At 39.4% G+C, this 23,894-nt stretch overlaps 1 pseudogene; it reads right to left on the reverse strand.

The window, feature by feature from the left end:
• Positions 1 to 7,391: 7,391 nt before the first annotated feature.
• On the reverse strand, positions 7,392 to 8,277 carry LOC147356220 (cyclin-dependent kinase 4 pseudogene; annotated as a pseudogene).
• Between the last annotated feature and the right edge of the window lie 15,617 nt (positions 8,278 to 23,894).

Here is a 23,894-nt window from a genome sequence, read left to right on the forward strand (position 1 = left end):
AACCCTGAGCACCCTGTCTCATGCATTGAACCTGGACTGGCGATCTATTTCACATATGGTAATATACATGTTTCAATGCTATTCTCTCAAATCATTCCACCTTTGCATTCTCCCACAGAGTCCAAAAGTCTGTTCTTTACATCTGTGTCTCTTTTGCTGTCTTGCATATAGGGTCATTGTTACCATCTTTCTAAATTCCATATATATGCGTTAGTATACTGTATTGGTGTTTTCTTTCTGACTTACTTCACTCTGTATAATTGGTTCCAGTTGCATCCACCTCATTAGGACTGATTCAAATGCATTCTTTTTAATACCTGGGTAATATTCCATTAAAGTGGTCTTAGACCTATTGACTCTTCTGGCCAGGAAAGCAAATGAAAAAAGGCAGGTTTTATCAGGGGCTCCAGAATTCATTTCCATAACTAACACCTCTAGAAGAATATCCCATCCACTTACAATTTCTTTTCATCTCATTTATTTCTGTTAGAGAGTGTAATATAGACTTGGCACATGGCTTCTTCTCAAGAAATCCTTAAAGAAAATAACACTCCTCCCGCCCAATAATCTTATAAATGCATGCTAATATTGTCATTAGAAGAATATTGTTTTAACATGTATAAATGGTAGAGATATGTCACAACAATTGGATCTTTTATTGAAAAAGTTACCATATAATTTTGGCAAATAGATGAGCTGGGTAATATTCTAAAATGTGTAGTCAGGGTTTAAATGGCTGAAAAACTGATGTCTAATGAAGATTTGTTATTGAAAGAAAGGAGGAGCCCAGAGAGTGCACACTGAATTGCTAACAGGACAGTGTCAAAACAAGCATTCATGAGGGCTGATTGAGAATCCACAGAATGCAATAAGCAGACACAGGCTTTTGTGGGTGCCTGTGATTTAACAGCGATAGGGGAACTGGGCCTGGCGTAAGAGACAAAGAGTCCTTCAGAAGGTAGAAATGAATAGTTCAAATCAGGAATTTAAAAATAATATTCCTGCCAAAGAACCCTTTGGTGATTTTTCCAAACAAGAAAAATGTAACATGTTTGTATTCGTGCCATCTGAGAAATTAAACCCCAATTCGTTTGTCTTCTATTTTCTGCCAAGTCATCAGTTTGCTTTTGTTTCCTTCTGGTAGAATGAACAAGTCCTCAAATGCTGTGAACTCCATCCTGATGCAAACTCTAATCTCAAACAAAAGAAACTCCCTCTTTGTCCTCCAATAACCTGACCCATCTACTATTTTTTTACCTCTTAGCCTTCAACTCTTGATTTGAATTTTCTTCACCCTGTATATGTTCTAAGTAAACTCAGAGATGTCTGCATTTGGTTTGCTAGTCACAGTCCGATTCTGGTGACCCCGGTGAGCCTCACCTCAAATTTCCATTTATTCATACATCAAATTGCCTCTAGGGGTATGACATTTTGGATGTGATTAGAAGGCCAAGTGAAAAATACTTAACAAAGTCACATGACAAGGCCACTTGGACAAAAGGACTTTGTACGTGACTTCACACAATGGGAAATCATGAACTTTTTCTCACCCTTTAAGTGGCATCAAGCCAAAATAAACTTAGAAACTACCCTCTGCCAGGGTTCTGGAAATCTTTTCAGTTCTGACATCTGGAGTTTTTATACTATAGTATAAATTAACGTTAGGAATAATTCATTATTTTTCATGGACTAAAACAAAATCTTGTAGAACACTATTCTCTTACACGCTATAAATCTCATTTACTACTAATGATTTCATTGTTTATGCAATATTTTGTCACATATGGGAATATATGTAAAAGATAAGAGCATACCAGAGTAATAAGAATGGAAAAAACAAGAGATCTAGATTTAAATTCATTGTTCATTTAAGTGAATGTTGATCTTTCAGAAAAAAGTCTTTTTTTTTAAACTTAAAAAATCATTTCTGAAACCCCCACTGTATGCTCTGAATTGTGCTGGCCTTATGGGGAATATGGGCGCTGACACGGCATAGAACCTACTTTCAAGGAGGTTGGTCTTGTAGAAAGAGGCAGCATAATAAAATTAAGAAAGAATGGAAACCTGCAATTTAATTTATGATGTCAGGTATCTCTTCCATTCACAACAATCTTGCAAAGAAGATATTAATCTTCCCCAATGTATTGGGGTGGCTAAAACTTTGTTTGGGTTTTTCCATAGGAGCTTCTGGAAAAACCTGCACTTTTAGGTGAACCTAATATATGTAAGGAAACAGTGGTTCAGGAAGGTGAAGTAATTTGCCTGGGGTCACTCAGCCAGTAAATTGCCAAAGCAGGATTCACAGTCAGATGTTTCTAACTTTAGAGAACCAAGTGATTTCCACTTTGCTCCACCACCTCATAGTTCTAGTGTATTAACCTGTTTCCTAGAATAAGTCACTCAGTCATCCCATGCTTTAGTTTCTTAGACTATAAAATGCAGAGGTTTCTTTCCTGGACTTTCATTCTATATCATCTTTAGACCAACCCATGAGGCACTGAAAGAGCAATCCCAGACAGAGGTCTAGGTGGGCTTGCCAACCTCCACCCTTAGGACATCAGAGTGCCCTATGTTCAATGGGAGATATACTGATCAGAGCAGTTGGGCCCTGAAGAAAAGTAGGATTTGGATGGGTAGAGAGGATGCAAAGGGTTTTGCAGACTGAGAGCATATCAGGGTAAAAGTAAGGAGCCAGAGCCAGGAGGGATGCTGGCCTGTTTGCTGGATAGTGATGGGATGGAGAGATTGGCGTGTGAGGGGCCTATTGTGCAGTGGGTGTTGGGGAGGGGATTTGTTGGGTCAAGATGAAGAAGGCCCTTGAATACTAGGTGTTGTTCTCCACTGGAAAGGCTCAGAGAACTGTTTCAAGACTTTGGCAAATCTCTGTGCCACTACTTACTGCTTCAGATCTTGAACATGATAAGTCAGTTGGCTGAGGAGTTCAGATCTTATAATGGAAAAGAGAACTCGGATTGAGAAATATTAATTATTTGCTAGTGCCTAGCAGCAGCAGCAGCAGCAGCAGCAGCAGTAGCAAGTAATAGGGTTCACAAATTCATGGTAAATGAATGAATGATGTCTGAGAGGCAGGCAGATTTATTTAATTTTCCTGGAGGGTTAATCCAGAGCTACGTATATCATTTGGTTCTCTTAGGCAAACTCTCTGAGACCCCTACATGTGAGAGAGGGGCCTGGATGAGGCACTTTGCATGACTGTGGATATCTTTCCTCTGTGTTAATGACTGGCTGTTTAGAGGCTCAATCTGGGGCAGGACTGATAACAGCCAGGCTCTAGCCAGCCTGGCCAAAGGACCCGTAGATGGACTTAACTGCTTAGTAGCATAAAGTGCCACTGTTTAAGAATGACAGGAACCATGGTTACCCAGTCAGAAGGCAGTGGAGGAGAACTAAATGTGGACCAGTTTGTTCTTTGGGATTACCACCATGCAAGGGAATGTTTGAGACTAGAAGCCACAAAGATTCAAAAGCAAAAACAAAGTATTTATGTTGATGAAACTGAACAATGGTTATCTGAGGCAACACTGAAATACAACTGTGAAGTAAAATCCCTGACCTCATGGAGCTTCCTTTGTAGTGGAAAAAGACAGATAATAAATAAAAATGATTTTTCAAAATACAAGGTCAGTAATCCTAGCATATTATATCCTTTGCCAATGGTTTTGAAAGCCTCCTCTGTCATATATTAACTTTCCTTTCAAAGTCTTTATGAAAATTCAAAAAGCACAGAAAGTGATCATATAAGAGAACAAACTAAAAACTGACAAAATTCAAAAATGCAAAATTTATAGAACATATTTTTTACCACTATGCTATGAACACAGAAATCAATATAAAAATATTTAAATATTTAAAGAAACAAACAACTCCTTGCCAACTGGAGATCATGTATAGAAAAAGAATATAAAATATATAAAAGAATATATATATATTCATGTATAGAAAAAGAATATATATATATAAAAGAATATAAATATAGACATATAAGAGAATATATATATATAAAAGAATATATATATTCATGTATAGAAAAAGAATATAAAAGGAACCACAAGCATGACAGAAGCAACTAACATAAAGGAGACATTAATTACTTATAAAACAAAAAAATAGTGGAACTGACAAATTTTAAAAGTTTCTTATTTGAAAAACACTAGACATCACCAACTCGATGGGCATGAGTTAGAGCAAGCTCTGCGAGTTGGTGATGGACAGGGAAGCCTAGCGTGCTGCAGTCCATGGGGTCACAAACAGTCAGACTGAGCGACTGAACTGAACTGAATTGAGACAAAGGAAGGGAAAAGAGTAACTTTGTGGTACAGAAACTGACAAACACTACCTAAGCCAGGTGGTCAAACTCAGTAGCAACAATGATGTCATGCTGACAGTATATAACCACTGATGATGCGATGAGAGTGATACTTCCCTTTCTGATCCTCGTCACTCAAACTCATCATCTCAGCCTAGTCATGACAAAAATCCCAACTGAGGGGCATGTAAAATACTATCTGAGCTGTATTCTTCAGACTGTCAAGGTCATCCAAAACATGGTCTGAGAAACTATCACAGCCAAGAGGAGCCAAAGCAGACAGGACAGCTAAATGTAGTATGGGAAGCTGGATGCCCTTCTGAAACAGACAGAGAGCACACAGTAAAAATTAAGGAAATCTGAAAAAAGAAAGTATGGATTTTAGTTAATAATAAGGTGTCTTATAGGTTCATTAATTGTGACAAATATACCATCCTAATGTAAGACAGTAACAATGGGGGAAACTGGATGGGGCATATGGAAATTCTATAGTATCTGCCACTTTTCTGTCATTCTAAAACTATGTTTGTGTCCTATTGCTGCTGTAACAAATTATCACAGATCTATTGGCTTAAAATAATGCAAACTTTAAAAGTTTGGGGGGTCAGAAGTCCAAAATGAGTCTTGTTGTTTAGTTTCTAGGTTGTGTCTGACCCTTTGTGACTCCATGGACTGTAGCCCACCAGGTTCCTCTGTCCATGGAATTCTCCACTTTGCTTCTTCAGAGGATCTTCCCGACCTAGGGATCAATCCCATGTCTCCTGCATTGGCAGGTGAATTCTTTATCACTGAGACACCAGGGAATCTTAGAGGGGTGAAAATCAAGGAGCTGGCAGGGCTGGTTCCTTCTGGAGGCTCCAGAGGCAACTCCATTCCTTGTCTTTTCCAGCTTCTATAGACTGCTAGCATTCATTGACTTGTGGCCACATCACTCCAATCTCTTCTTATGTTGTCATATCACCTTCTCCTCTGTCTGACTTTCTTGGACCCTTCTTATAAGGACCCTGTGATTATACAGAGCCCACTGGGATAATCCAGAATAATCTCCCCATCATAAAAATCCTTAATTTAACCACACTTGCAAAGTACCTATGACCATATAACATTCACAGGTTCTGGAGGTTAGGACATTTACATTTTGTGGGGTTATTATTCAGCTTACTCTGCTACTTATCTAAGGGTTTCCCAGGTGGCACTAGTGGTAAAGAACCTGCCTGCCAATGCAGGGAACAGAAGAGATGTGGGTTTGATCCCTGGGTTGGGAAGATCCTCTGGAGGAGGGCACAGCAACCTGCCCCAGTATTCTTTCCTGGCGAACCCCATGTGCAGAGGAGCCTGGTGGGCTACAGTTGATAAGGTTGCAGAGTCAGACATGACTGAAGTGACTTAACACACATACATGCACACTACTCTAAAATTAAAAGCTTATTTTCAAAAAACAACAAATATTAGAAACAAAAGTGAGCACACAATTAAATACCAAAGACTAATAGGAAATATAACAAAAGATATAAAATATCTTTATATGGAGATTTTAAAATATAAGAGCGTATCAACCTTGGTCGCCTAATAGATATGGCATTGGCTTCCTAAAATATAAGAGAGTAGTACATATGACTATGAAATTATATATTCCATTATCTAGAAGAAATACATGATTTCCTGGGGCAACAAGGTGTTATGGAAAAAAATATCAGAAAAAGACCCAGGCACAACTGGAAAATGTTGTCACAGAAGTCTTCAGGACAGGATGTTTTTATAATGACCATCATTTCTACTTATTCAGGGTTACTAAGTAATGGACAGAGCTGGAATTCAAACCAGCATTTGTCTGGCTTTAAACCCCATGTACTTTCACCGCATCATTTTGTCTCCTGTGCATACATGAATCAGTCTTTTCATTCTTTCAAGAAACAGATTTTTTCCATTCTATATAATCTATTCCAGAACATGGAAAGCTACTTAATTCATTTTTAACTCTTCAAAACTATGTAGCAGAGCCTAGTGAGACAGGCTCCTCTCTCAAGCTGCATAATCTTAGCCTCAATTCCTTATCCACAAAATATATGTAATGCTGTATTTCATTTGTAAATGTTGTAATAAAATACAGGAAAAAATGTGGTATTTGAAACATCATATGAGTGTACAAAATGATCACAACTGCTATTCTTATTATTAAAGCCTAACAAAGATAGGATAAAAAGAAAAAGACCCATATATTTCAAAACTCTAAATAATGTAATAGCCAATGGGACTCAAAAAACTATTTGGAAAGAATAATCTACCACAACCAAGTAGAAGCTATCAGTTTTTTTTTTTTAAATAATCTTATTTATTTATGGCCGTGCTGGGTCTTTGCTGTTGCGAGTACTTTTCTCTAGTTGCAGCAAGCACAGGCTACGCTCTAGTTTCAGGGTGCGGGCTTTCATTGCGGTGGCTTCTCTTGTTGAAGACCATGTGCTCTAGAGTGCATGGGCTTCAGCAGTTGTGGCTCCCAGGCTCTAGAGCACAGGCTCAACAGTTGCGGCAAGGGCTAGTTGCTCCGAGGCATGTGGGAACTTCCTGGATCAGGGATCGAACTCATGTCTCCTGCATTGGCAGGTGGATTCTTTACCACTGAGCCACCAGAGAAGCCCCAGTTTGGTTTAATATTAGAAAATTATTATGTTATATCATATTGAGAGGTCAAATTTTAAAAAAACTTACAAGATCATTAGTTTTTGAAAGGCATTGATAAAATATTGCAATCATATCATTTTTTGTTGTTTTTCCTGTATGAAAAAGCATCCCAACATCAAGGTATAGGGAAGAGGAGAACAAGGGACATACCCCTTTGTGTAAGGACATGGTGGGGCAGGAGAAGGATAAGCCTCAAAAGGAGGGGCGGGAGGGGAATGTCATTAAGGCAGCAAAATAGTCTGTAAAAAGTTGGAGGAGGAGTCTTCACAGCCTCAGAGATGAAGACAGAGGTCACCTTCTCAGAGGGAGTCTCTTCACTCAAGTGTTCAAAGGAAGGGAAATGTCAGTGTCTCTCCTCTTGGTTCTGTTGCAGCCATTTTGTTGTTCACTCGGGGTCTCCTTCTGCCTTGTGTAGATAAGAGGGCTGCGAGGCTCGGGACGCAGAGTCCCTTGCGGGGGTTAAAAGTCAGCATTTCCAGCAGCAGCTGTGCTCCAGACTCCTCTGTCTCAGGTACAACTGTGAGGAGCCCCCAGGGTGGGGGCAGGGGGAAGGCTCCTGGGGACAGAAATACGTTTGGAGGCCAGTCATCCTTTGGGGGCCGTTCAGTCAGGTCAAAGATTCTGCCTATCAGCTAACTGGTCAGCTTCAGAGTGTCCCTGTGAAGATACAGCCAACGCACCACACATCCAGAGGCTTTGCATAGGTAGATTGCAAAAGGACTTTTGGAGTTCACGGTACCAGAGTGTTAACAGCCACAGGTGTAGTGCTGCCTGCCTGGTAGCTGTAGATTCTGGCCAGGCCAAAGTCAGCCAGCCTGACTGTCCCACCACTTGTCACCTTCTCCTGGCTTCAGGTCTCAGTGAACGATGCCGTTGGCAGGAAGGAAATCCAGGCCTCTTAGAAACCAGGGCATCAGATTCTTGGTGGTCTCCACTGGCAAGCCTGGTGGGGGTGCCTTGTCCAGATACGTCCTTAGGTCTTGGTTCACATGCTCACACACCAGGGTCACTTTGGCCTCTCGGTCATTTTAGGCGGTGGCACTGACGTCCATCAGCCAGACAGCACTGGGATGTTCAAGAGCCTCCAGACATGGCAGTAAGTCCACCTTACCAACTGTGCTGATGGGCAGGCCTCCTCCAGCACACCTCTACTGGAGACTCTTACACTCTTGAGGGCCACAAAATGGCCACCGTGGGGATCACGGCCTTGTACACGGTCCCATCGGCCCTGACACCAATTCAGCCGTTGGCTTATATGGAGCAGTAGCCATTATCAGACCACAGGAGACTCTTGCGGGTCTCTGGAGGTCGGGAGCTACTCGGGTGGCAGGTTATCTGGATCCTGGAGCTGGTTCCTGCAGCACCATACATTTCAGGTCTGTCCTAGGCCGCTGGGCGGTACCAGCCCAGCCAGAGACAGAGGCCACAGGCTAGAGTGGTCCCTTTACTTCCACCTTCACCGTGTGAGCAGCTGCCCTGCAATCATTGCTAATGAGACAAATCTTTTTGTTATCTATATAAGGATAATTCCTTAACACATTAAGGAACATTTTCATATTGACAACTCATTTAATTTATTAGGAAAATACAAATGGAGACATTTCCACTAACATCGGGAACAAACCAAGAATGTCTACTCTCCTCCCTAGTTAATTATTATTTTATAAGTTTTGGTGCAGCAGAGAACAAAAATAAGAAGTGTGATTAGCAGAAAAAGAAAAACAAAGTTATCATTGTTTGCAGCTGATATCATCATATATCTAGAAAACCCTAGAGAACCAGCTAAAAAATAATTATAAGCGACTCTGGCAAGATGAATAAATATAAGTGTCAATGGATTTCAAACATACCAGGCACAATCAGAAAGTATAATGAGGAACGAAACTCTTTCACAATAGTAACAGGAATATAAAACACCTAGAAATACAAGCTTAATAAAAAATATGTCAGACCTTCATGAAAAATGCCATAGAATTATACCAAGAAGCATAAAATAAGGCTTAAATAAATAGGAAGCCATGCCATGTGTCTGTGTGGACTATTATAAATATATCAGTTTTATCCACACTAATTTTTAGGTTTAATGTAACCCAACACATTCTCAATAGGATTTTTTCTTCAGTAGTTCTTCTGGAGGAATAGGTATATAAGAATTTGTTGCTGTTGTTATTTAGTAGCTCAGTCATGACCAACTCTGCCTCCCCACGGACCGCAGCATGCCAGGCTTCCCTGTCCTTCACCATCTCCCAGATTTGCTCAAACTCATGTCTATTGAATTGGTGATGCCATCCAACCATCTCATCTTCTGTCATCCCCTTCTCTTCCTGCCTTCAATCTTTCCCAATCTTTCTAATGGGTCAGCTCTTCACATCAGGTGGCCAACGTATTGAAACTTCAGCTTCAGCATCACATAAGAATAGCAAAAGAAAAGTTGGAAAGGAAAGCTAATGAGGAAGGTTGAACTTGTTCTACCAGGTAAAGATATATTGCCGAGTTACAGTAATGGTGCTTGTACAAGTATGAGTCAATAAGAGACGAGCCCGCAAAAAAGAAAGCACCCTATATTGTACAATGGCTTGAGATGCTATAAAGGAGACTTCAGAACCAAGTAAGGGACAGATTACTCAATCAGTGACATATGGAAGACATTAGACTAGGTCTTTACCTTATCCCATATGTCACACACAGTAATAAACTCTAGAGATGTCTGTATAAAACAATGTATATAGTAAATCAAACAACACAAATATTAGAAGCAAATAAAAATGACTCACAGGCGAAGAAACCTTTCAGCAAGAGCAATAGAATTGGTGACGTAAAGTCTTAAACACTGTATATTAAAACTATCACTTCTTAAACAAAAAAGAAAATACCATGGGACACATTGAAATGACAATGCTGGAAAAATGTCTACCACTGATGACAGGCAAAGAGGTAACATTTTTTTCTAAGAGTTTTTATAAATCTGCAAAATACAAACATGTCTATAGAAAAAAACTGGATTAAAAGACACAGGAAAGAGGAATTATAGATGTTCAATAAAAATGGGGGAAAGTTCAGCTTTCCTGATAATCTCACAAATCTAAATATCATTTTATTTTATTGGAAAATTTTATTGGAGTATAGCTGATTTATAATGTATTAGTTTCAGGTCTACAGCAAAGTGAATCAGTTATAAATATACATATATCCATTTTTTTCTAGATTATTTTCCCATATAGGTAATCGCAGGGTAAAGCTCCCTGTGCTATACAGTAGGTCTTTATTAGTTATCTATCTTATTAAACATCATTTTAAACTTATTTAATTGCCAGCTCAGGGTGAGAGATGGTCAGGTGATGGACCCTGTCAAGTAACCTGGAAGGAATGTTTAGTATTACCACTTCCTGGGAGGTATTTGGCTATATATTTCAGAAGGCTAAAAACCTATGGTTATTTAGCCCAAGGATTCTTCTTCTAGAATTCTGTCATTAGAAATTAGAAAGAGATGTGGACAACACTTTTTGCACAGGGATGTTCTTTACTTTCTATTTATGATACAAAAAACTGGAACTAAGTTAAATGAAAAATTGTACTGGAGTGGTGGATTATCGTACATTGAGGGTTCTGAAAAATTCTGATTTTTGAAGAACTTAATGACATGCAAATGTTCACAACATAATTTTAAAATAAAAGTATAGAATTCAAAAGTGCATCCTCAAGAACTTAGCTCTAGAATTTAGGGTAGGGTATTTCAACTGGAATCTTTACTTGCATTTTTAATACTTCCTTTTTTCTATAATAAAATGCATCACTTCCATAATAAAAGAATAGTGTATGTGGGTCTATGTATTTAAGGTAGTCATTTGATATGTTTTTTAAGACATTAATCACACTTTGGAAATTAGAAGTGGATTTTTTTATATTTCCACAAGTACTTTTCTTCTGTTTTGAAACATATACCCTTCTCTCTCTTTCCAAACTCATTCTGCTTTCTCCAAGAAACACAGTCATATATGCAGTTCTTTACACTTATCTCGACTCCCCATTTTTTTCTTTAAGAGAGAGAGGAGTATATTTAAATTTGGCTTTGATTTCTACAAGTTGGTTAGAAGAGTTTAAGATTTGACTTTGCTAAAAATGAAAAGATGTTAGTGACAGAACCATGCTTTGTTGCCTACGTAGCAGAAATGCTAACAACTCCATCAGATAGAAGATTTCTAAATAAACCTGTGCCTGAATTAAAGTGATATTTCCAAATGGTTAAAGAGTTAAAAGGATGTGGGAAAAACTGAAGGGAAGAATCAGGTGGTAACCTGGGATGAAGAGGAAGTACTGAATAGACACTCACATGAACAGTTCACATCATACAGAAATCAGATAATCCTCGCTAGAGCATCTTGTAAACATATTGTGTTGATTTTTGTTAATTTCTCTAACACATAGGAAAAACTGAAAGATTTTTGGAAAATACAGAGGTAAAAATGATTGTCAATAATCCTACCATCTATTAAGTGGAATTACTTCTGATTTCTATTCTCTTTCTCTCTCTGCAGCCTCCATCCTTATTAAAGATATCTGTTTAATACTCCAAATAAAATTTTGTATCACAACTACTTTTCAGAATTAAGTCTCTGGAAAGAACTCGGGTGTTTACACCCCAGTACAAATTCCTCTCCAATCTATTCCCTGAGAGTTCCAGTGCAATGGCTGGCTCTCCTGGTGGACATATTGACAAGACCTATGTAGGCAGATGCAACTTTCATTGCTTCTTTCTTAAATATGAAACAAAGATTTATTTAACAAGTATTTATTAAATACCCACAAGATGCTGGGCACAATTCTTGATGCAACAGTGATAAAAAAAAAAAAAGACCAAAATTCCTTGGTGCTTATATTCTAGTGATAGAAGAGGGGAAAAAGGTAAGGGAGTCATCCCATATTTTGGAGATTGATATGTACTATTGACAAAAAGAGTTGGGTGGTCAAATGGTGACATTTGAGACCCTAGAGAATAATAAATTTCCTATTTAAAAAGAGTGTATTAGATGCCAAGAAAGGTTAGTGAATGATTACATACCTAGACATACCTGTGTGAGACTCTGGATGTGAGATCATGAAGTTTCCAGCCAGTGGGGGCAAGACTACCGGGGTAGGAGAGTGGTCACATACAAATGGGTAGATCCAGACTGATATCAAACTTTTTAAACAATAACAGTGATGCTAAAAGAACATCTTTGAAGTATGAGGGAAATTATTTTCAATTGAGAACAGATTGTTCAACCAAACGGTCATTCCAATAATAAAACATATTCAAATATATCAGTATAATGAACATCTACGTCCTATGCACCCTTCTTAGGAATTTACTTGAAGATGTGCTCCTCAACAGATTGAGGGTATAAACTAAGAAAGGGTACTGATGGAAAAATAAGTTTAGATGTATCCAATAGAGGAAATAAAAATAAGTACTGTACTAGGGTTCCCCAGAGAAACAGAATGAACAGGATATATATATATCCTAGAGAGAGATTTATTGTGAGGTAATGGCTCATGTGGTTATGGAGACTGAGACGTCCCATGAGCTGCTGTCTGCAAGTGGGAGACCCAGGAAAGCTGGCGATGTAGTCTGAAGGCCTAAGAACCAGGAACCCTGAGAGCAGGAGAAAATCAATGCCTCAACTCAAGCCCTCAGGTTGGGGGAGGGGCAATTCAACCTTCCTCTGCATTTTTGTTCTGTTTACGTGCTCAACAAATCGACTGATGGCCACCCACATTGTGGAGGACCAACTGCCTTACTGAAGCCACCATCTCAAATGCTAATATCTTCCAGAAACACCCTCCAAGACAAACCCAGAAATAATGTTTAATTAGATATCTGGATGTCCCATGGCCCACTCAAGTGGACAATGTGAAATTAACGATCACAAGCATGTAGCCAAAAGGAGGGAGAAGAGGTACATTGTAGGCCTGCTTCAGCAGAAATAACTGATCTATTGCTAATGTTGATCAATCAAGAAATAACAGTATAAATCAAAGAATCGTGTTAACCATCTCCATCTTCAATGTTTATGATCTTGTTATAGACCAGACAAACTGTAAACTGTAGAGCAGGATCATCCCTGGAAGTCCAGTGGTTAAGACTTGGCCGTTTGTTGCAGTGGGTGAGGGTTCAATCCCTCGTCAGGGAGCTAAGATCTGCCAAAAAACTAAAACAGAGGCAATACCATAACAAATTCAATAAAGACTTTAAAATGGTCTACATTACCAAAAAGTCAAAAAATGCAAACTCTAAATAACAAACAAATAAGTGAAAAAACTGTAGAGCAACGCTTAACCATCCAACTAGCTGTCAATAGTGAGGTGACAGGTGAAGATGGAGGATACAGGACGGGGATGAAGCAGAAACTCTGGACGTCGTCTGGTTTAAAGTTAAGAAGATCGGAGAGAATTTCCAGGTTTCTGAACTAGAAGGGAGAGAAATTACAAGAAAATTTTATAGAGAGGGTGGGGTTCAGGAAAGGAAAGAGCGCCTTAGAGAGCATTTTCCTTGCCCGCCCACCACACTGATGCAAATAAAGAAAAGATAAAACACAGACATTTGTTGCTTGTATTTTAAATTTACACAATACTGTGAAAGCTAATTTATTAACATTTCATTCTGTCAGTCAATATTTTTTATGTGCTTATTATGTCTCAGGTACTACTGAACTGATGGAACAGTGAAGATAAAAAATTTCTCTTCCAATGAGGATAAAAGTAATCGGCTTAGTGACTCACAGGTAGAATCTGATAAGGAGAGATGGGCTTGTAGTGATTAAATTCGATAAAGTGCTACAGGTTCTGTGACAGCAATACGTTCAGCGTCCAGAAAGGACATCAAGGAAGAGGTGGTCCTTTTGGCTTGTGGTAGTTAAATTCAAGAGCTATCTGATAGAGTGAGATTTCTGCTGCCTTGAAGAGGAGTTGACCTTTGTACCTTTGAAAATACAATTATTCTCTTGTGAGGCTAGCCTGAGGAAGTAATCTTAAATAAAGAAAAAGAATTAAGCAAAATAAACAAAACAAAGCAAACAAACAGAAATCTGTTTGACAAGTCAACTTTGTAAACATCCTACAGCACTTCTGCAGCAAGCTTAAATTAATCACTAATATAGGATAACTCTTGAGTGAATACAATTTCTTCATCATTATATTGCAGGTAATAATGCCTATTTTAAGGATTTTACAGTAAGAATCAGAAATAGAAATAATTCTTAGCATACTCTGTGAAGATTACTGGGATGACAATGGTGGTGATGAAAATTTGTGTTTAAGTCTTTCCACTGGTACAGAATATTCAAGGGTGAGTCCAATACTCTGTACACAGACAACACTCCATGCGCAGGGAATCGCAGGTGTCCAGAAAGCCGAAGGTGGCATGTGCCCTAGAGACCAGCCTCTCTTTTCCTGTTTTATTGTGGAGGAAACTGAGACATACAGAAGTTTAATTATTGCCAGAGAAATCTGCCTGAAGCCTTAGAGCATTACATTTAAGACACTGAAAAGAGATTTGTGTACCTTGAGGCTGGAGTCACTGGTGAATTTGAGAGCCCTATGCTTTCCCTAAATTATTTAAGTAATGCGTCAGCAAAGGCCTGCTTACAAATCAGATACAGTGCACTTCAAGAGTCTTCTCTCTACTCCTGAAATGAGTTATTAGCCCAGCTGGTTGTAGCACCCTTTGTTCTAGAAGCTGAAATCAGAATAACCAAAACCCACATCTGGGGCACAAACTGCTTGGATCAAAGTGATGTTTTCCTCCTTTTTAGCATTACATATTGGTGTTAGGCCATTTCCTCCTAGGTGTCTATAATGTGCTATGCACTGCAAGTGGGCTTCCCAGGTGGCTCAGTGGTAAACAATCCACCTGCCAATGCAGGATACAAAAGAGCCTTGGGTTCGATCCCTGGGTCAGGAAGATCCCCTGGAGAAGGAAATGGCAACCCACTCCAGTATTCTTGCCTGGAGAATCCCATGGACAGAGGAACCTGGTGGACTACAGTCCATGGGGTTGCAAAGAGTCAGCCATGACTGAGCAACTGAGCACCCATGCATGCACTGCAATTGGTAAGAGGTTCATGGAGACATTAGTGGTTGAGCCTGGTGGGCTGCTGTCTCTGGGATCACAGAGTCAGACACGACTGAAGTGACTTAGCAGCAGCAGCAGCAGAAACTGAAGAAAGGAAAACATTGCAAAGCCTACTGTCACCTTTTCTTTTGTCATATCTGACAAAGGAGGAGGAGGAGATTAATCACCATTAATACTAATTCGGGGTCTCTGTAACTCATGGGCATGGCCGCAATCTCTTCATTAGAGTATTATTTCATAAGTATGGATTTATGGGACGCATAAGGAAGCATTTCATAAGTATGGATCTACCACACACACCTTCTCTGCCTTTCTCTCACCGTGTGTCCCTTTCAAGAGGAATTCTGCCTCTTTCATCAATGTCTCCTTCCTGCAATGAGCTAGAAATATATGCATTTACATTCTTTGAACTTAAACTTCTTCAACACTAAATGTGGGATATTAATATCTTTGTTAGTGGTTTGCTAAGATAATTCAATTAGTTAATCTAAACAGTAAAAGCTCTTGGTCAAAAATTATATATATATATATATATATATATATATATATATATATATATAAAACACACACACACACATATATATGTAATACATGTGTGTAATATATATATGTATGTATATGTGTGTGTAATAAATACTACTTACCTGCTGACCCTGCTGTCTCTCTTTCTCTGCTTCCTTCCTCCCTGCCTTGTTTTCTCTGATTTTACCCTCCTTCCTCCCCCTCTCTCCTTTCTTTCCTCCACCTTCATGCTGCACAAATACACTGATCTGCTTCCAGCATTCTACAGTGATCACAGGTCACACAAGCCATAGTCTCTTGTCCCAAGAGTCCCAAGAGTCACCTACTCTTACGGTGCTGTCTCCTCCACTTTGTGGACTAGAAAAGAAGCATCCATTTAGAGGTTTGGACCAAGATAGTTTCAACTCTAAAATTCTACAGTTCTTTTTGTGGCACCAAACCATCCAGTGTTTGTGGTAGATGTGTTTCTAGAGATGGTTTGATCTAGAAAATTTTAGCTTTGCAAATTGGTCTTTAAAAAGCTTCTGATCAAAATCACTCTTTCCCTTTAAAGAAGAGAGAATTAGAGAGCTGCAAAGGTTGGGAAGGACACACATTTCCCATGGTGATTTTTCACAGTGTTCCGAAGGCAAGAAACTAAGATTGATTTATATTTCTTCATTTTCTAAAGAGAAAGATGATGCTCCATGTGCTCTTTTTACTCACAGAGGTTTTGAGGTAGAAACAATTCTTTAAAAAGATATATGTCTTGAGGACAAACCTGGAAGTTTGATATAGCAAATTGTATTTGTACCACATTTTCCTTTATTTTAAATTCCCATTAAACTACTCAATATAGTGCTGTGATATTTAGCATTTCACTTTTCTCTTCGTCCTGTGATTTGGAGGTCCAGAGATACAAAATGAAATGAACTAAAGAGGGAGAATTTCTTGAGCTAGACAAATATTTAATTAGGCTAGTACTACGTTTCTTTGCAGCCATTTCAGGGAAAGAACATAGACTCAAATGTATCACAAAAGCCAAAGAAATATCTTGAAGGAAATGAAAGAGGGTTAAAGGAGAGAAAGATAGAGAGGGAGGAGAGAAGGGGGACAGAGAAAGAGATGCTTGAAAATGGATTCTTTGCTAATCTCGCAGCTATAAAAATCCTGAGTCATAGATATCCAAGTTTTGTTTTGGGAGATTTTCAAACTCAAATAAAATATTATTTACCTTGTCCTCACAATGGGTGGCTTCTTAATTTATTGTTGAAACGACAGTATGGGTTTAGGGCTTGGATTAGACCACGGCTTTTTTTTTTTTAATTGAAGTATAGTTGATTTACAATGTCATGCTAGTTTCAGATGTACAGCACAGTGATACAGATGATATATGTACACATACATACACATATATGCATATTCTTTTTTCAGACTCTTTCCCCATATGGGTTATTACAAAATTTGAGTAGAGTTCCCTGTGCTATACAGAAGGTCCTTGTTGGTTATCTATTTTATATTCAGTAGTGCGTGTATGTTAATCTCATCCTCCTAATTTAGGCTATTGCTGTTTAAATGATGCAGCAAATACAGAGGCAGGGAAGGATAATAAGCAAAAAGTGCTGAATAATAAGAGGAGAAAGGGGGGGCAGGTGCTGAGGACAACCCACCTCACGCTAGTCTTTCTGGGGGGTCCTTTCTCTCTCAAATTCTCCAACCCCAGAATGAGCTACACGTCCTTCCTGAAAGAAGATGGTTTCCGTCACATCTCTGTCCAGGCATCCATGCTATCGGAATTAGCAGTCCAGATGAATGTGTATGGAGAATGTGTCTATACATACAACTGAATATTATTTAAGCCTAAGAAAGAAAGAAATCCTCACACATGCTACAACATGAATGAAGCTTGAGGACACTGTGCTGAGAGAAATAAGGACAAATATTGTGACATTCCACTTATCTGAGGTACCTAGAGTAGTCAGACTCGTCGAGACAGAAAGTATTGATAGAATGGTGGCCACCGGTGGCTGCAGGGAGGAAGAAACGTGGAGTTACTGTTTAGTGGGTACAGAGGTTCAGTGTGGGAAGACAAAGAAGTTTTGGAGGTGGATGGTGGCAATGACTGTACAACAATGTGAATGTACTTAATACCATGGAACTGTAGACTTTAAAATTGTTAAAAGAGTAATTTTGGGGGGCCATGCTGTGTGGTATGTGGGATCTTAGTCCCCCAAGCAGGGATTGAACCCACACCCCTCCCCAGTGGAAGCACAGGGTCTTAATCACTGGACTACCACGGAAGTCCCAGTAGAAAATCGTATGTGTTATGTGTGTTTTACCACCACCACTGCCAACTCCACAATGATAATAATAAAATTACCTGTCCTGGCCAGAAAGAGCAGCAATGGAGAAAATGGCTTTAGAAAAACTAAGCTGCCTTAGATGAACTAACACAGGGAAATGGAGTAATTTTTACAGTAAAGGGTTCCTGCTGTCTCAGATATTAAGTTGACTCATTCCACAAAAACTCTGTAGGTCAAATAACATCAGGAAACCAAGGCTCAATGGTCACTATCTTGCCTATTCTTACAGTCTATTCTTCATCATGACATAAAGAACTTGATGCCAAGCCTGTCTGTGACAAAGCCTATCTTCTCTTCTACACCATATTTTCTTTAAAGGGCCAGTTTCACTGAGTTTGAAATACTCATAACTCCAGACAGAGGAACATCTAAGAAAAAGCAGATACTACTCAGCTGTGGGAAGAGAAAGCAGGAAGAAATGGTCCCTAAAACAAAAAAGAGAGATGGATGAGCTAGCACAGGATAAGAAAGTGAAGTGTTAGTCACTCTGTCATGTCTGACTCTTTGTGACCCCATGGACTTTAGCTCGCCAGGCTCCTCTGGCGAGGAGGCTCCTCCATAGAATTCTCCAGGCACGAATACTGGAGTGGGTAGCCATTCCCTTCTCAAGGGGATCATCCCAACCCAAGGATTGGACCCAGACCTCCCACACTGCAGGCAGATTCTTTACCATTTGAGCCACCAGGGAAGCTCAAGGATAAGAAAGTTTCTGTTAACTTCCATAGATCATTTTGGGTTTCTTTGACTTCTGAATTTGAAAGCTCAGTAGCAGATATGCCTAATTTATTCCTAAACTGGCAAAAGGTGAAGCCTTTTCTGCCAGCCTTTTCTGGACGTTCTAATGATAATGGAGCATTTGGCATTAGTTCTGAGTTTTAATAGAAAAGTGATCTAATTGAAATAAAGATAGGATAGCTCAAAACTGTGCTAAAAACTTAAGGATAAGGGCATCATCTTAATAGCATCAGCTATCTTTCTGATCATCTTCATGAAAATGAGCCAAATGTTCTAAGATAGATGAAGCCCTGGAATGAGGTTTGATTTGTCATTAGCTGCTTTCAATTGTGTCACTTTGGACTCCTCTCTTAACATTTTTGAGCTTCAGTTTCCTAACACATAAAATGGGAATAATAATGCCCACTGTATAAGATTATTGAAGAACTGAATTACATTAAAGAAGAAGGTATATATTAGAGTGCCTGGCATGGCACACTTTAATTTAATATGAAATTGTTGGTAATACACTACAAAAAAGATGCTTTTTTATTTTTGGCCACCTCATCATTTTGGCACACAGGTTTTCTCTAGTTGGCATGAGGGTTCTAGTGGGCACAGGCTTAGTTGCCCCGTGGCATGTGGAGAGATCTTAGTTCCCTGACCAGGGGTTGAATGCACACCCTCTGCACTGCAAAGCCAATTCTTAACCACTGGACCACTAGGGTAGTCCCAAGATGCTTTATTTTTCATGTAACTGGTTTCCTGTGAAACAACAAGGGCAAGCAAGTTCAGGGCTATCTAGATCTCAAATAAAGTTACTGATAAGGACGGGAAATGTTGAATAAAAAAAAAAAAAATCTTTCCATGTTTTGGAGTGAAAAGGTAACAGGAATAATATTAATACTAGATGGAGAACCAGTGAATGAAATAAGATGCTGCCCCTGTCGTCAAAGCACACTTCAGGCTTTTTTTTTTAATCTCCCTACCTCACATCTTTAGGAAAACTAATGGATCTTAGCTAGTCATATTTATAAGAGAAATAGTTCATAGTACCAATATTTTATTTACTAGCATTCTGCACACATAAAACAGGAAATAATTCACTTGGCTGAAGCCAGCAGGTAGGTGGCCAGATTTAGAACACATCTGCTGAAAGTGAGATTAATAATTAAAGTTTTTAAGCTACAGTTATTGCCTTCAATGGTGTGAAAATTCTCTGAGTAACTGGCCTTTACGGTCTCTCATCAGTTGCTTGTCAGTAAATGAGGGTGGTTTAAAAAACTAGTTTTGAACTCCTGGTCAGAGCTCATCCATCAGTGTCACTTGGCTGGAGTGAGCTGAGGAGTGGAAAAGTTGATGCCTTTTTTCTTTCTATTAAAATGTTCTATATTGGTGTTCCTAACTGGTACGTGACCATTAAAATGGGAAGAATCACAGATTCTGCCCAGTACTGACAGGCACTGTCCCAAATCACTAATTATCCATCCTATTTCATGGAGTTGGAATCACGGTTGGGTAGCAAAATTATACGAAACTTGCAGAGATAGGAGAGGATGGATGTCTAGATCCATAAATGCATAGCCATTTGCATGCTTACAATCATAGAAACCATGAACTGAAAATAGGCCTTATTTTGTTGGCCTCCTGGGAAAAAAAAGTAATGCTGCAGAGTATTGAAATTGTGAGGCAAAGCCAGCATTTTTAAGAAAGAGAAAGCAGCTAACAGCCCTGTTTATCAATACAAAAGTTTAGACACTTTGGACCTGTGTTAGAAAGTACATTAACATTCCTAAAAGATAAAGCAGCAGAATATTTTTTCTCCTTCTTCAATGAACATTTAGTATTGGTGCCAGTTATGGGGAGGACTATAGAAGAGGCAAATGTCTGTCACTATGGAATATTGGTTTGCGATTTGTTTGTTGGTAACACAGCACTGACTATGTCTTACGAAATGTCTACTTGCTTCCAGTTTTGACTTTCATACTTCCATACTCTAGGAGTCGTACGGAGGGAACAAAACAAGCAAGAAGTCAAAAAAACTGCGGGCATTTTTTTCCTGACGCCTAATTTTAACAAGTCAAAGTGTTCCTGACAAAACCAGCCCCTCTCTTTTCCTCTCACTCTCTAACTGCTTCAGTCCGGAGGCTGATGGTAACAGTTCAGGACCTGAGTGGAGTGTGACATCTTAATTTGATCATCAAGTCATTTGGAATCTGCTCTCGGCCAAAATTCTAGTGATAATTTGGCTTGTGTTTAAAAGCCACTAAATAAGGAAATAATTTTGTCTACTTCTTATCCTCCCCCTTCGGTTAAGTGGCTACTCAACCGGTGGTTTGCTCATCTGTTCAATTCTAAGACCCAAGAGCTACACCTTAACTCCACCTCTGTGAGATCTCCCCTTCCCTTTCTAGTTTATTTTACATTTAAACAGACTTCAGCAACACCCTTTTTAGTCTCTGAAGGAATTTGTGCTTTTAACTTGATGCCAAATGATGAAACTTAATGTCACCAGCTTTTTTTCTTTTTAATGTTAACTGCTCATTTCTTATTGTAGTTTGATATTGTTATTCAACTACTGTAAATAAATGCTAATTAACAAAATGTCAGTTGACTTTCAAAGCAGCTGCAGATGGCTTTTACTTTTCAAAAAACAGTTTCATCTTTATCAGCAACAGATGAAAACCCACCATATCTGACAACACAGTGATCCATTATGGTTCCAACATATGCATTTAAAATGAGGCTCAATACAATGTCTACTGAATGATATATTTTAATTGGTTTAATAATGACTAATGGGATTGTAATAAATGAGCCTCACTGGATGGATTCTAAATATAGTTAAAAGACATTTTTTAAAAAAGAGTCACAAAAGAAATGAAAGAATAGCAATGGGCATATGAACAGATTTACATAGAATTGCCTCATATTTTCCTCCTTTTGAGGTATTCTGTAATGAATGTATAGGCTCAACAAGCAAAGGACCAAGAAGTTACCAGGGCCAAGTACATTTTTGCAGAACAAATAAGGAAACCCCGTCTCTAGACATTAAGAAGAACCTCATTAAATTAGAGAAATTTGGAAGTTAGCAGAGATTAACCTAAAGCTTGAAAACAAAGATTAGAGAATTATGACTGCCCTGACATTGAACTCGAAGCCTACACCTCAGGAAACAAGTGATTCAGTCTCTTACTTGAAGGTCTGGGCGTATTCGGAGGCATGAACCGAGTAGGTTTCAGTTCAGTTCAGTTCAGTCACTCAGTTGTGTCTGACTCTTTATGACCCCATGAATCGCAGCAAGCCAGGCCTCCCTGTCCATCACCAACTCCCGGAGTTCACTCAGACTCACGTCCATTGAGTCAGTGATGCCATCCAGCCATCTCATCCTCTGTCGTCCCCTTCTCCTCCTGCCCCCAATCCCTCCCAGCATCAGAGTCTTTTCCAATGAGTCAACTCTTTGCATGAGGTGGCCAAAGTACTGGAGTTTCAGCTTTAGCATCATTCCTTCCAAAGAAATCCCAGGGCTGATCTCTTTCAGAATGGACTGGTTGGATCTCCCTGCAGTCCAAGAGACTCTCAAGAGTAGGCTTAGCCCTAAAGTAAGTAATGTAAGTAAGTAAAGTAAAGTAAGTTAAGTAATGAGGCCATAAGACACTTAAGTGGTGTTGGAAGAAGATTCTAATATATCTGAAAAGGGATCTAGAGCCTAATTTTCTTGTACCTGATATAAGCAGAAAGATGAAACAGAGAGAGAAAAATTTTATGTTTCTATTACAGGAAGCTTATCCTACTTCTGACTATAATGGAGTAACTCACAGCTGATCAAGTCTCCTGTTGAAAAGACCTAGAAAACCCATATAAAAACACAAAGTACACATTTTTTTATAAGACATCAAAAGCAACCAAAATATCCAGGACTTGAGAAGTCAAGATCCCAGAAGGAGAGAAATTATTAAGTAAATCCAATATTTTCTGAGCTTCCCTGGTAGCTCAGCTGGTAAAGAATCCACCTGCAATGCAGGAGACCTGGGTTTGATCACTGGGTCAGGAAGGTCCTCTGGAGAAGGAAATGGCAACCCACTCCTGTATTCTTGCCTGGAAAGTCCCATGGGTGGAGAAGCCTGGTGGGCTACACTCCATGGGGTTGCAGAGTCAGGCACAACTGAGCGACTAACATGCACAATATTCTCTGGCCACATTCAGGGGATCTACCAATTTGGGGCATAGAAGGAAAAGCTGAGAATTGGGCAGAAGGTAGATACTAAGAGGCAGAGAATCCATCAGAGCTTCCAGCAGCCTCACACAGACAAAAATTGGAGTTCGGGACTGCCTAGAAAGATGGGACCTGAGGCCAAGATCTCCTGAGATAAGAGATGTAAAGGGTACTCTGGTGTTCATCTAGAGGCATTTGTTAAATTCTTAAGAGGTACCGGCAAGAGACTAAAAAGTCAAGAGGCAGGTTAAAAGCAAAACGGAGTTTGGAGCAGTTTTGGGAGGGTGAGAAGATAAAACCTGGAGGTCAAGGTCTGCTTGGGCAGACTTCCTGTGTTCCAGAACCAGGCTTGTTTGCCTGGCGTGCTGCACAACAAATGCTGAGAGGCTGAGGTTTGCAGCAGAGAAAAGGTTTATTCACGCGGCATCCCAGTGAGGAGACAGGAGAACCAACCTTGAATCTATCTCTCGGTCGGTGAGGGGCTTGGGATATTTCTGGGATAAAGAAGCAGGGTGGTCTGAGGCGTGGCGGGGAAAGGTGATTGGAGGTGAGAGAAAGATGAGGCAATCATTCCGTGCAGACATAGCTAAGATACATGCTTCTTCTTGGGATGCATATTCAGAAAATGGTAGCATTAGCATGTCTTGAGGATGGAGTTTTGGGCCCTCAACACCAAAAGGTCATGAATCAGACACTCACACATGCCCACGTGGTAGGTTGGTGGTTCCAGCCAGTTTTATAGGCTGGAGCTTGACCTGGACACTGCTGACTCCAAGTTCTTGAAAAATAACAGGCAAACAGCTTATTGTTTACACTATATGACACTTGGAGGATATGTTTTTTGCAAAAACAACTGCAGTGAGCTTGATCATTGAAGGCAGGTTACAGTTTGTTATTTATTAATAACAACTTAATTATTGTTAATAGTTTAATCGATCCAACTGATGACTACCATTGGTTTCACTAGTAAATACCCCAGATTCT

This window comes from Bos grunniens, chromosome 16 (assembly GCF_055505025.1).
Source record: "Bos grunniens cultivar Pamir isolate PY7600 chromosome 16, Bosgru_T2T1.0, whole genome shotgun sequence".
Lineage (NCBI taxonomy): Eukaryota > Metazoa > Chordata > Mammalia > Artiodactyla > Bovidae > Bos > Bos grunniens.